Below are 13939 nucleotides of genomic sequence, written 5' to 3'. Positions count from 1 at the left end.
AAGCATCTGATGAAGCACAAACAGAGGTTATTAATAAGCCCAACAACCAACTGGAGCCAGTCGCACCCATGTAGGGTCACATTCATCAAAAGTAGGTCAAGCAAACCCTAAAGACAATAAGAGGTGACTGGGCAACAGGACCAAATGGCCGACCTGGACATTTACTTAGGACAGAAACAGATTTCTGGAGCCGACATTAAACACCTTTGTATCAGGCCTCTTAAGAACGTCCAGGTTCCACATTCATGGCGTGGATCCATTCTGTTCAACACAAAATGGGGCCACTCCCAGAATAGTGACCTAGGTGCACAAAGAAGAGGGGTTACATTTTGAGTGTGGCCATTTCACAAAATGTGAAGACTGGTCTCACATACCACCTGGTGTCATGCTTCATCATTCACCTCAGGGATGCACTGCTAAATTAAATGGGGGCCCATGGGAAGTGAGTGAGATTTAAAAACCATTATAGATACCAAATTAATTTTAATGTGACAGGCAGCTTTATGGTACTAAAACAAGTGAACGGTGCTGTGGGGAGATAACTCTCCCTTCAATGTTGTAGGTGCGGTTGACATGTTTCTGCCGTTTGGCCCAATAGGGTCCATGGCATTCATCAGGACCTAAGAAAAGAGACTTGCCTCAAGGTGCGTCTCCCGTAAGTGCACCTAGCAATGTGCTCCTCTCCTCCCAGACGATCCATTCTGCACACAATCCATGAGAGGGGAGGGGGGGGGGGGGAGGATGAAGATTCCTGCAAACTATCAGCTAGTAGTTTTACTTGATGTACAGGAAAAGGCATGCACAAGTATCTGCATAAAAGCTCTAGAAAATGGGCAGAGAAAGACAACAGGATTCCATACTACCAAACAGGATTTAGGCACAAAGCTTCGACTGTATCAATATTGTTGCCTCATCATACTTGGCTAGTCGCACGAAGAAACCTTTTCAACCACCACTCTACGTCTGCTTTGTAGACTACTCTGCAGCATTTGATGGGGTGGGCCATCAACCATAGAAGAAGCTGGATGTGTGGGGGACTCCTCAAAATCTGCTCAATGCAATCTTAGCACTTCAAACACCTGTGTACAAATAAAATTGGGTCGAGGAAACAAGACCACAAAAATAAAATCACTACAAATAAAGGTATAAAATAGGGCTGTGTTCTCACCCCGCTACTGTTTAATCTATACACAGCTGATCAAGGGACCAAAGTAAAGAAGGCCAACTCATTCCCTCTCCAGAATATGAAGATGCAAGATACAATATGCAGACAATTTAGCAATTTTTGAGCACACAAATTAGGTCTACTGCATTCTTTGGATGCGCTAATCAAATACAATGTGGTAATAAGTTGGGGGCAAACACCAGTAAAAAAAAAAAAGCAATGATATTTTGGAAATTGAAGGGGAAAGCCAAGAAAGTGTGGAGAACTCTGCCGCTTAAGATTGATTTAACCAATACTTACAACTACCTGGAAATAAAGCTAACCCATTCAACTAAACCACAAATTTCACTTTTTACTACTGGAAACAAAAGCCTGCATGTTAATATTTGCATTGTCATCTAAACACAAAGCTACATAGCCCCTCTGCCAAAGCTATCATTGGGGTAAAAAAAAGCTACATTGGTACCAACCATCTCATACAATCATCCCTTTTTTCCAAGGAAAATGTCTACATTATTAGATAAGAGGCAATGCAGTGCTTACATATAAATATTCCAGCTTCTGCAATAGATCTGTCATGCACAGATACACCTGGAATTTACCTAACAAAATAAGACTAAAGGCTCTATTACTATGTCGGAGGCAACGGCTGAAGGGACCGCCTGTCATAGGTGCCGCGGTCTCGCGGTACGCATCAGGAGGCCCCCGCCACACTGGCGGGCACATCCTGCATTCCTAACATTGTGGCGGGCCGGGCTGTCAGCAGCACCCGCCGCAATGTCAGAAATGCATGTTGTGCATTTGCAGGCACAACTTGACAGGCACTGTGCGGTGCCTGCCACCTTGGGCATGCAAATGCAGGGGGGTAAGATAGGTACCCCCCATGTGCACCCCCACCCCTCCCCCCAATACCCTGGGGCCCGCAACGGGCCCCCACAAGCAAAGACTGCATGCATTACCAAGGCGGCAATGCCAACATTCCAAGGCTGATCTCTGCCAACATCCTAATATGGATGGCGGTGTCTTGCAGACACCGCCACATATAAAACATGTTTTCCGCCTGGTCGACGTGTCGACAAGCGGAAAAGAGGCGGACGGTCTTTCTATCAGCCGCAAACTCCCAGCCATCCTAATATGGCGGGGGGTCTTTCTGGTGTGGATGGCGGGCGGTTTGCCCCCACCAGGCTGGCGGTGGCGAACCGCCCACCATCCTAATGGGCCACTTAGTGTGAAAATCACAATTTCTCAGGTACTACTACCAGATTATACATGTAAAGGAAGGCTTGTTAAAAATGGTAATGCAAGATATTTTTAATAGCACAGATAATGACTGAACAAGATATCTAAACAAAGCTAATCTTGATTTAGAGACGAGCCTAGATATCCTTGGAACAATTAGCACCTCACACAATACTCTGAAAGCAAAAATGAAAAACAACAGCTAACTACAAGATCTAGATTAACAGATAAAGAGATCACTATGCACCCAAGAATCTTACAGTGCTGTTCTACCATCCTTTCATGCCCTGTGTCTACAGTACTACTTGAAAGAAGTCCAGAGTCAGAACTGCAGGAGAAATATTGCTCACCGGGTTTTTTTTTATTACCACCTACTGATTAACTATGACCAAACTGGAGCAACAGAGTCAGCACTACCTCAGCTTGTAGACTTTGAACATATAAAAAATAAAGTCATTCATATATCTACTTTTACGCTGCCCAGAATTTGGGACTGCTTGTCGCATCCTTTTAAAATCAATGTTTCTAGCACATGAAATACACACTTGTAAGGAGTCACTATCATTGTGCATCAACTCCACTGATGTAATAGTTCTGATCAGATATCAAAGTTTTCGAATATAATGCTGAGTTTATGGGCTATGTAATTTCTAAACAGGAGTCTGTATTGTTATACTGATTGTCTCTGTTGAAAGGAGTTGCTGTAATATTCTCTGAATTGCAGTGTTTAAAAGAAATTTACGTGAAATTGGTTCGTATAACCGCTTAACCACTGCAGCAATTCCGCCGTGGTGTGGCGGTTTAGTGCAGTGGGCGCGACAGAGTCGGCCAACGGATGTTCACAGCACTAAGGAGGTAGTGCGCATGACGGCCGTTGGCCGACGCAAGCAGCGAAGGGGTTAAATCTAATAACTACTTCATTAAAAAAATTAAAATGTGGAGGCATAAACACCTACCATCACAAAGTCAGTGCTGGAAGTTACGAACCAATTTGATACAGTTGCCAAGTTAAGAGTTATGCAAAGGCACAATCAATAGAAGCCAGTGTCCAGGCAAAGTTATGGGGTGGGGGTCGGGTGTGTGTGTGAACAGGAGATAGCGGACAAACAAAAAATATATTTTAAACTATGTACCTGCCACATCGCCGGTCTTCTGCTCTTTTCTGGCTCTAATCCACTGGGTCCCAGACTCCTTGAAGCCACAGGGTCCCAGACTCCCTGCAGCCAATCCCGATGCTGTTCTCATGCTGGATTGGCCCAAGCGCCCTCAATTTGCACTCCCAGTGAAGTTGAAGTTAAGGGTTTTATATAGCGCTCGATCACCATGCGGTTTCTTGGCGCTGGGGAGGGACAGCTCCAAGGAAGACAGGAGGGGCTGCTTAGGATGAAAAGGCGTGAGAGAAGAGGAACGTTTTTAGGGCTTTACGATGTAGTGTAGTTCCTATTTTCCATATAGGCCCTGCGCATTGGAATAACAAACAGCAGTGTAGATGTAGAAGTGCCGTCTTCTAGGTCTCTACTGACTATGTTAGACTTAATTTGGTTTGTACCAACTAGCTCAGAGGTCACTGGAAACTTTCTTGACTGAATAGGAAGTGATCAGCTTCCCTGGCTCAGACAAGAAGGGATTCAGTTTTCCAACAACCGTATAAACATGACAACTTTGCTCCTCAGAAAAAGAGTCAATCTCTAGAGTCGTGTGAAACAATAGACAGCTATTTCACTCAGTCAGTTGTGCAAAATTACTTTCACCTGGATGCAGAGAATAGAGAGACGGGCGTTTTCAATAAAGGGTATTATTTATTGAACAGTCTTCCTTCTCATGCAAGAGAAATGAATTGCCACAATTGCAAGACTAGTTATTATAAAAAGTGCGTACAGTGAAATGAGTATTGCGAAATACTGTAAAAGCATTGACATGGTTTCTTAGCCATATGATAGTTAAAATGAGTAAAATATATACATTCATATATACATTTGGCTAACGTCCTCAAATGGTGCTTCTAACTACGCCTACCCCAGTATACCTGACCTAAGCCTAATACTTGGGAGTAAGTAAGTAGCAGTTTAAGTTAAGTTGGTTTTGCCAAGGGTTTGCTTCAAGAATTCTCTCTAAGGGTTTAGTCAGCACCGTACCTCTAAAATAGAATGTTGGAGGTCTGGTATCTCCTCTCAGGACTCGATATTCCAGTTACCCGCAAGGGTAGGCTGGAAACGCCGGAGCTGGATTTTCTCGGAAGGAGAAACGACAGCGTCTTTCTCAGCGCGTCAAGGAGGAGGAGGGGCAGCGTCCGTGGGCTTCTCGCATCTGCTGGGCTCTGCAAGGGACAGCTGTTCTGCTCCTGTATTCACCACCACCATCGCGTTTGCTTAAGGCAATGTTGGTATTATTTATACCTGAAAGGTGCCTTATTTGACATAAGTTTTTGGACATAAGACGTCAATAAAGATGTCACTAAGAACTGGTCATTCTTACAGTGCTCGTTAGAGTTCTATTACTAATCAAAACAAAGCAAGCGGGGCTTTCCCAGGTTGCTGGGGGTTTTATCTATTGAAAGAACTCTGAGTGTTATCTAGGAATCTAAGGAAGTGGCTTCTGCTGTGTCATATACTTTAATGAGCTGCAGAGACGAGTTACTGAAATATTGCTCTGATCGTTTATGCCATTATAGGGATATCTATTAATTATAGCCATATTGGGGCATAAGGTCACAATATTGATCGGGGTCCTAGATAAAACACAACACCCACTCCACAAATGTATGTCCATCAAATTACTAAAAACTAAAGCAATAAGATGCGCGTGTAATACTTCCCATCCCAAAATACATATTGCATTTGAAATGGCGTATATGAAATACGAGAGTATAGGTACTGTACGTTTTTAAGCATATGTAGAAAAAAGAACCCAGTTCTGGGTTCCGAGACCTGTCTCGTGCGGTGGCTAACTACATAGTTAATAAAGTCTGAGTGTAGCCAGAAAAAGAAAGAAAAATGTCTTTCTTTTAGTCCCCTCTCTCACCGGAGTTTCCTCACGGTGACATGCTTCATCATTGGGGCCATCCCAGTTCTCTACGAAAAGGGGCGTGCTGCGACTTGCGGAACTACGTAGGAGCACTATAGTTGTGAAGGACTATGTGTGGTGCAAAGAAAAAGTGGAGTGGGTGCGAGTGTGGGTTAAAAATACCGTGCTAGTGGGCCTGAATGTTTTATTCTGCTCCTAGATTGGTATGTTAAAAATGGGGTTTATACTGTACACCTGCCAATAATGTGGGTAGGTTCAGTATATGGTCGACATGTTTCACGCTACCCCCAGCATTTCATCAGGACCATACAGGGACCAGCCCTGTATTGTACCACTCCTAAAAAACCTAAATTCGGTTTAAGGAATTAGTAGTGCAATTAATTATTTACAGTGAATGACACTGTACCACTCAGATACTTGCGTGGTTCAAAATACATACGCTTGACCTTTAGGGCGAATGTATTGCTCAATGAAGAACCTGGAATAGAAATGGATAAAGCAAAGTTAAAAAACACCCTGCCCCTTTCTCAACCGAGAAAGAGGTCATTCATGTCCTTCATGGTGCACGTCTCAAAACACGTACATATGTGTGCACATATTATATGGTGTTGATTTGACCATATCGGTGCTTGCACGCTTTCAGATCAGGTGTCTGCTAGATGAATAACACGTAATGTGATTATAACGTGAAATATCTTCCACACACATCCAGAGGTGACGTTAACAAAAATACAGACAGTGAACACACAATTAACACAAAACCAGAGAAAAATGCCAGATATTTACATTTGTAGGTGCTTAATAGCACATCATGGTCACTGAGGGGGGCGGTGTCGCCTCGGTGGAAACAATGCTGTAAATTACGGGATTTACAAAATGTGGTTAGTTTTCAAAAAAGGCGGGAGGTTTTATGGCCGTAATTATTACAGAGACTCGTTCGTCTCTTCTCAATTACCGGGCATCGGCGTTTCACTTACTTCCTGATCAGCAACGCCGCACAATACTACCTAGCTGCTTTCCCTCGGACCGCATCTTAGAATGCGATCCGTGGGTTCGGTTTTTGTTTTTTCCCGTTTCCGGGTTGGGAAACTAGACCGTACGTGCGTGCGGCCATATTGGAGGGATGCAAACAGAGATGGTCTTTCTTCCCTTTTACTTGAGTCTGCTTTCTCAAACCCAGATATCAAGAGACACGAAAAAGTCAGTAAACAAAGAGGTATAATCTGGACCTCGTTTTTATAAAAAACACATAGGCGAGTCACTCTGGTACTGATGGGCAGGTGTTGGGACAAATTCTTAAGAATATAGTAAAAATATAGTAAAATCGATATGCCTGACTCAGTGATCAAACCTCAGTATCGCGAGACATGAAAAAAATGTCAATACACAAAGAGGTGTATTGTGGACCTCGTTTTTATACAGGCAAAAAGGCGAGTCACTCTGGTATTGATGGGAGGTGTTTGGACCTATTCTTAGGAATATAGTAAAAATGATATAGTAGACAAAGTCAAATTGATTGGTTATCTAGGAATTTGTAAAAAACTGTTTCTTAGTTTTTAGAGAAAGCAGAAGATTTTGTCAAAAACCGGTTATCAAACAGGTTATAAGGAGGATTTTTCAGATAGACCTACAAGGTGCATTGCTGTACCCCTATATATCATGTTCAGGTATTCAGTGTTGGTTATATCAGCGATTCCTGCCCTCTGCTCTGCTGACTACATCCTCCTCGGGGACCTCAACTTCCACCTGGAGAACAACAACGACCGCAACACCACCACCCTGCTGGACAACCTCGTAAACCTGGGACTCAAGCAGCTTGTCACCACCCCCACCCACTCTGCCAGACACACACTCGACCCCGTCTTCTCATCCAGCAAGGACATCGCCTTCAGCCACGCCACTGGACGGATCACAGCTGCGTCCACTTCAGCTTCAGAAGGACCACGATCCACCACCACCAGCAACAGGTTGCACGCAGAAGCTGGAACAAGATCACAGCCGACCAACTCACGACCTCCCTGAGCATGAACCCTCCCACCAGCACACCGAACCCAAGCCAGGCGGCCACCAACCTCACCAAGTGGATCAGCGACTGCGCTGACGACCTCGCCCCCCTGAGGACCCCGCCTAGCAGACCAGGCAACAAGAAAGCCCCATGGTTCACCGACGAACTCAAGAACTCCAAGAAGAACTGCCGAGCCCTCGAGAGAACCTGGCGCAGAGACCCAACTCCGGGCAACATGGCTGCCCTCAAGCTCGCCACCCGAAAGCACCACCAACTCATCCGCGCCTCCAAGAAAACCGCATTCAAGGAACGACTGGACAACAACGCACACAACAGCAAGGAACTCTTCAACATCGTCAAAGAGCTCTCCAACCCCAACGCCGGAAACAACGACATCACCCCTTCGCAAGACCTCTGCAACTCCCTCGCCTCCTACTTCCACAACAAGATCGCGGACATACACAACAGCTTCAGCACTCAACCGACGCACGCCACAACTGAACCCCCACCCCCCACCACCACCCTCCGCGCCTGGACTACGATCAACACCGAAGACACCATCCGCACGATGAACTCCATCCACTCCGGATCTCCGACCGACCCCTGCCCTCACCACGTCTTCAACAAGGCCGACGCTGTCATTGCACCCCACCTGCGGGACATCATCAACACCTCCTTCGACACCGCTATCTTCCCGGAGAGCTGGAAGCACGCCGAACTCAGCGCCCTACTCAAGAAGCCATCAGCCGACCCCACCGACCTCAAGAACTACCGCCCCATCTCGCTGCTCCCGTTTCATGCAAAAGTCAACGAGAAGACCGTCAACAAGCAGCTGGCCGCCTTCCTCGAGACGAACGGATCCCTCGACCCCTCGCAGTCTGGCTTCCGGGCAAAGCACAGCACCGAGACCGCCCTGATCGCAGCCACCGATGACATCCGTGCCCTGCTCGACAACGGAGTAACAGCGGCCCTCATCCTCCTAGACCTCTCCGTGGCCTTCGACACTGTCTGCCACCGTACCCTAGTACAGCGCCTCAGCAACGTCGGAGTCCAGGAGAAGGCACTGGAGTGGATCATCTCCTTCCTCGCCGGGAGAACACAGAGAGTCCGCCTCCCTCCGTTCAGATCGGAAGCCACCGAAGTCATCTGCGGCGTCCCTCAAGGCTCCTCGCTCAGTCCAACCCTCTTCAACGTCTACATGGGCCCCCTCGCAGACATCGTACGCCAGCACAACCTCAACATCATCTCCTAGGCCGACGACACCCAGCTGATCCTCTCCCTCACCAACAACCCCACCACCGCCAGAGACAACCTACACGAAGGCATGAAAGAGGTAGCCGAATGGATGAAGAACAGCCACCTGAAACTGAACTCGGACAAGACGGAAGTCCTCATCCTGGGATCCACACCCTCCGCCTGGGACGACTCCTGGTGGCCCCGTGCCCTGGGCAGCGCACCCCAACCTACAGACCACGCACGCAACCTGGGCTTCATCCTGGACTCCTCCCTCTCCATGACCAGACAAGTCAACGCCGTCTCCTCGTCGTGCTTCAACATCCTGCGCATGCTACGTAAGATCTTCCGGTGGATCCCCACCGAGACCAGGAAGACGGTCACCCAGGCCCTCGTCACCAGCCGTCTGGACTACAGCAACTCCCTCTACGCCGGAACCACCGCCAAGCTCCAGAAGAGACTTCAGCGGATCCAGAACGCCTCAGCACGTCTCATCCTGGAAATCCCCCGGCGCAGCCACATCTCCGGACACCTGAGACCTGCACTGGCTCCCGGTCAACAAGAGAATCACATTCCGACTCCTCACCCACGCACACAAAGCCCTACACAACCAAGGCCCGGGATACCTCAACAGCCGCCTCAACTTCTACGCTCCCAAACGCCAGCTTTGATCGTCCGGCCACGCCCTCGCCGCCATCCCCCGCATCCGAAGAGCCACCACAGGAGGACGGTCCTTCTCCTATCTCGCCGCCAAGACATGGAACTCCCTCCCGACCCACCTCCGCCGGACCCAGGACCACCTCGCCTTCAGGAAGCAACTCAAGACCTGGCTGTTCGAGCAGTAGCGGACCCCCCTCCCTAGCGCCTTGAGACCCTTTGGGTGTGTAGTGCACTATATAAATGCTGTGATTGATTGATTGATTGAAAGCACCCCAGGGTATATCATCGTTCAGCCCATTTTTGTCTGTCTGCAATCTAAAAACCCAAAGCTGTTCACGCTCATGAAGGGTTTTTTCAAGGTTGTCTTTGTTTTTAACACATTCCAAAACCACCCATCTCATATCGTTTGGTGTGTGGTTTTTCTCGATAAAGTGGTTGGTCATGCGTGTAGTGGCTTTTTTACACTGAATATTGCTCCTGTGTTCCACTATTCGGGTGCTGACTTTCCTTGAGGTCATGCCTACATAATGTAGATTGCAGGTACAAGTGATCAAATATACCACCCCGCTGGTATTACAATTGGAAAACTGTTTGAGTTGCCATGTGGTATTATTGTTAAACGTGACTGACTTGGTCACTGAGGTCAGGTGGCAGACACTACAATTATTGCATGGGTAATGACCGCTTGGTAGTGGTTGGAGTCTGTTGGTGTTCTCCACAGGTTTTGGTCGGGTATGGACTAGGTAATTTTTTAAGTTCATACCTCTCCGATGGCTGAACATAGGTTTTGGGATATTAAGATCACCACTGTTTAGTATGGTCCAGTGCTTCTTAACAATCTTGGTAACCTGGTTAGATACTTTGTCAAAGGTAGTTATGCAGATGGGTCTTTCACTTGATGTGGATTTTTGTACTTTTGGTTCCAGAAGGGCCTCTCTGTTATTACTTGCCCGCTTATTCGCCTCCTTTATTACCTTATTTGGGTAGTTTCGTTGTTTTAACTTTTTGCTCAATTCCTCAGCTTGCACAAAATAGTCTGATTTACTTGAACAATTTCGTCTCAACCGTAGGAATTGTCCAAACGGGAGATTCTGTTTCAAATGCCTTGGGTGGAAGCTGTTGTAGGTTAAGAGGCAATTTCTCGAGGTTGGTTTATAGTGAGTAGTGGTCGATAGGGTTCCGTCTTTTGCCCAAATGTTCAGGTCAAGGAACACCAGATGGGTTCTTCTCATTGTATTTGTGAATTTTAGGAAAGGGTCCTACTCATTGAGCCAGGCGCAGAAGTTCAGGGCCTCTTCCTCATTACCATTCCAGATTAACAGAATATCGTCAATATAGCGCTTCCACAGCATTATTTGTTCGATGTATGGATTATCAATCATCAGGATTTTCTTCTTCTCTAATTGGTGGACATATAATCCAGCTATGCTCGGCGCAAATGTGCTGTCCATGCTGGTCCCGTGTTGTTGGCGGTACAGTGTATCCTCAAACCGAAAAAAGTTTTCCGTTAGGGCCAGGCGGCAGCATTCAAGGACCACATGTCTAGGTGTGTGATATGCCCATTCCTCTTCAAACAAAACTTCCTCCAGGATTTCCAGGGTTTCTTTGTGTGGTAAACTGGTGTAAAGACTTTCCACATCTAGACTTATTAGTATGCTAGATGTGGGGTCGAAAATCTTGTCCTTCAATAGGCAAAGAACATCCTTCGTGTCACTGAGGTAGGTATCTGTCCTCTGGACTATTGGACGGAGGAACGCATCAGCGTACTTTGACAATGGTTCCAAAATAGATCCAATCCCGAAACTATGGGTCTCCCAGGTGGTTGTTCCAGACGTTTATGGATCTTTGGGATCGTGTAGAAGTAGGGGATGATGGGTTTAGAGTTCACTAAGAATTCTGATTCTTTTTTATCCATCCAATCGTTGACTAAGCTTTCCTCAATGAGGTGTGCAATGTTAATCCGTAATCTTTCCGTCGGGTCATCTTCGATGATGATGTAGATCCTTCTATCTGCGAGAAGACGTAGGCATTCTTGTCTGTAATTCTCAGTATCTTGTAGGACAATTGCCCCACCTTTGTCCGCTGGTTTTATAGTGATGGTGTTGTCATTTGATAGTTCGTGGATAGCTTCAAACTCAAGGTTGCTCGTATTCTTGAAAACCTTGATAGTCTTGGAGTCCAAGTCCTTGACATCCTTCATGACAGCTTTTTCAAAAGCTAGTAATTCAACTGGTAAGCTGTGGGGGGGTGGGACAAAAGTCGATTTTTTCTTCAGGCCCGTATCAGATTCTCTAGTAGTTGTCAGGTCTTTGTCCTTGAAGAACACCTGGAGTTTCAATTTTCTCAGGAATTCCTTAAGCTCACAGCATAGTTTAAACTTGTCAGTCAATGGAGTTGGGACAAAACCTAGTCCTTTGTTTAGTACTCGAGTCTGAACTTCAGAAAGAGTGACAGAGGACAGGTTGACCACTAAATCTGGTGATTGCTCGTCGTTGCTTCCGGTGGGCCTTTGCTGCGTGTATGTCGCCCCGTTGTTTCCACGGGTTGGGCCCATTGCACCTGCTGTCTGGTTTTGTTTTTTGCTCTTTGGGTCGATTGGCCTCTTCCCCAAAAAAGGACGGCTTGGGTTGCTTTGATTGGTATTCCAGTTCTGGAAAGGTTGTTGAGGGTACATTGGAGGGTACTGTTGGGGCCCATAGAAAAAAGGAGGTGAAAGCGTGCACGCACCGATATGGTCAAATCAAAACCATATAATATGTGCAAACATATGTACGTGTTTTGAGACGTGCACCATGAAGGACATGAATGACCCCGATCTCGGTTGAGAAAGGGGCAGGGTGTTTTTTAACTTTGCTTTATCCATTTCTATTCCAGGTTCTTCATTGAGCAATACATTCGCCCTAAAGGTCAAGCGTATGTATTTTGAACCACGCAAGTATCTGAGTGGTACAGAGTCATTCACTGTAAATAATTAATTGCACTACTAATTCCTTAAACCGAATTTAGGTTTTTTAGGAGTGGTACAATACAGGGCTGGTCCCTGTATGGTTCTGATGAAATGCTGGGGGTAGCGTGAAACATGTCGACCATATACTTAACCTACCCACATTATTGGCAGGTGTACAGTATAAACCCCATTTTTAACATACCAATCTAGGAGCAGAATAAAACATTGAGGCCCACTAGCACGGTATTTTTAACCCACACTCGCACCCACTCCACTTTTTCTTTGCACCACACATAGTCCTTCACAACTATAGTGCTCCTACGTAGTTCCGCAAGTCGCAGCACGCCCCTTTTCGTAGAGAACTGGGATGGCCCCAATGATGAAGCATGTCACCATGAGGAAACTCCGGTGAGTGAGGGGACTAAAAGAAAGAAATTTTTCTTTCTTTTTCTGGCTACACTCAGACTTTATTAACTATGTAGTTAGCCACCGCACGAGACAGGTCTCGGAACCCAGAACTGGGTTCTTTTTGCTACATATGTCTATTCAGGAGGACGACCTGTTCGCTAGTACCTCCTTCTCCCTCTGTTTTATACACGTTTTTAAGCATAGAAATCATTAAAAAATTATTGCGTATGTAATCAGTTGAACGATTTTGCGAAAAATTACACATGAAATGTCTCTTAATACAGAAAAGAAGGGCGAGACTATTTCATCACATATAAATACAATTGCTGTAAAATGTGCTAGAGGCCGAGGTAACGTTTTTTGTCTCTAGATCTACTAAAAATAGAAGTTCTGTTCTTTATGGATAGTTCTACTTTAAGCAAAAGTATTTGTGCCAGAAAAAGGTAAATATTTTGAAAAATGTTCAATTCAAAAAAACTTTTCATGGTGAACGGGGGAATAGAGTTCCAAACGCTTTTCAGTAGTTTTTGTTGATCAAAACTGAAAGCCAAATTCAGAGTTCATGGGATGCTTTTTCCCAAAAAAATCATTGTTGCTGTTCAGGGGAGAACATCATATCAGACAGGCTCTTAAAGAATAGGTCTACATATTCAGGTGACAGTTCGACGAGGTTCGATAGTGCAGTAACCTGGCAGTTGTGAGAATGATTGCTATCATCGATGTTTGGATCAGCAATGCTCACAGAAGGTAGTACCTGGGTGATGTTGCTTTCATGTATCGCTTCACTGCTGCCACCTAGTCGTAGCACAGGAGTCTCAACGAATGCCGTCATCAGGATTGGTAGCCGCTGGGGACAACACGATGCATGAGCCGTTACAGGACTTAGCAAAGTATCGATATCCATTGGTACTGCTGATGGTAGTGCAAGACAGGTGTCTAACACGCATCCTTCTCCGCATAGCATACATCGAAGCACAGGTAAGATGCAGGTCTGCCATATAGGTCTGAATGAAAGAAACCAGGTCATGTTCAGATCTCTCAGCCGGGCCAATCCAAGGACTCTAGTTATGCGGTCCCGGTAGCGTACTGCTAGGATCGTTTCTTCCATCCTTGCCGGAGTCATGTCTGTGTTTTGGCTTGCCATATCGGAGCAGGAGGGTCAAAAATAAAATGCCTGCTACAAGTCCCAAAATTAGGGGTATGCCGCCAAAGACTGAATGGACAAAATTGGGAATAATGCCCAGAATTGCTTTGAATG

The sequence above is a fragment of the Lissotriton vulgaris genome, chromosome 2_1 (assembly GCF_964263255.1).
Source record: "Lissotriton vulgaris chromosome 2_1, aLisVul1.2, whole genome shotgun sequence".
NCBI classification, from domain to species: Eukaryota; Metazoa; Chordata; class Amphibia; order Caudata; family Salamandridae; genus Lissotriton; species Lissotriton vulgaris.
Note: the sequence above shows the minus strand (reverse complement) of the source record.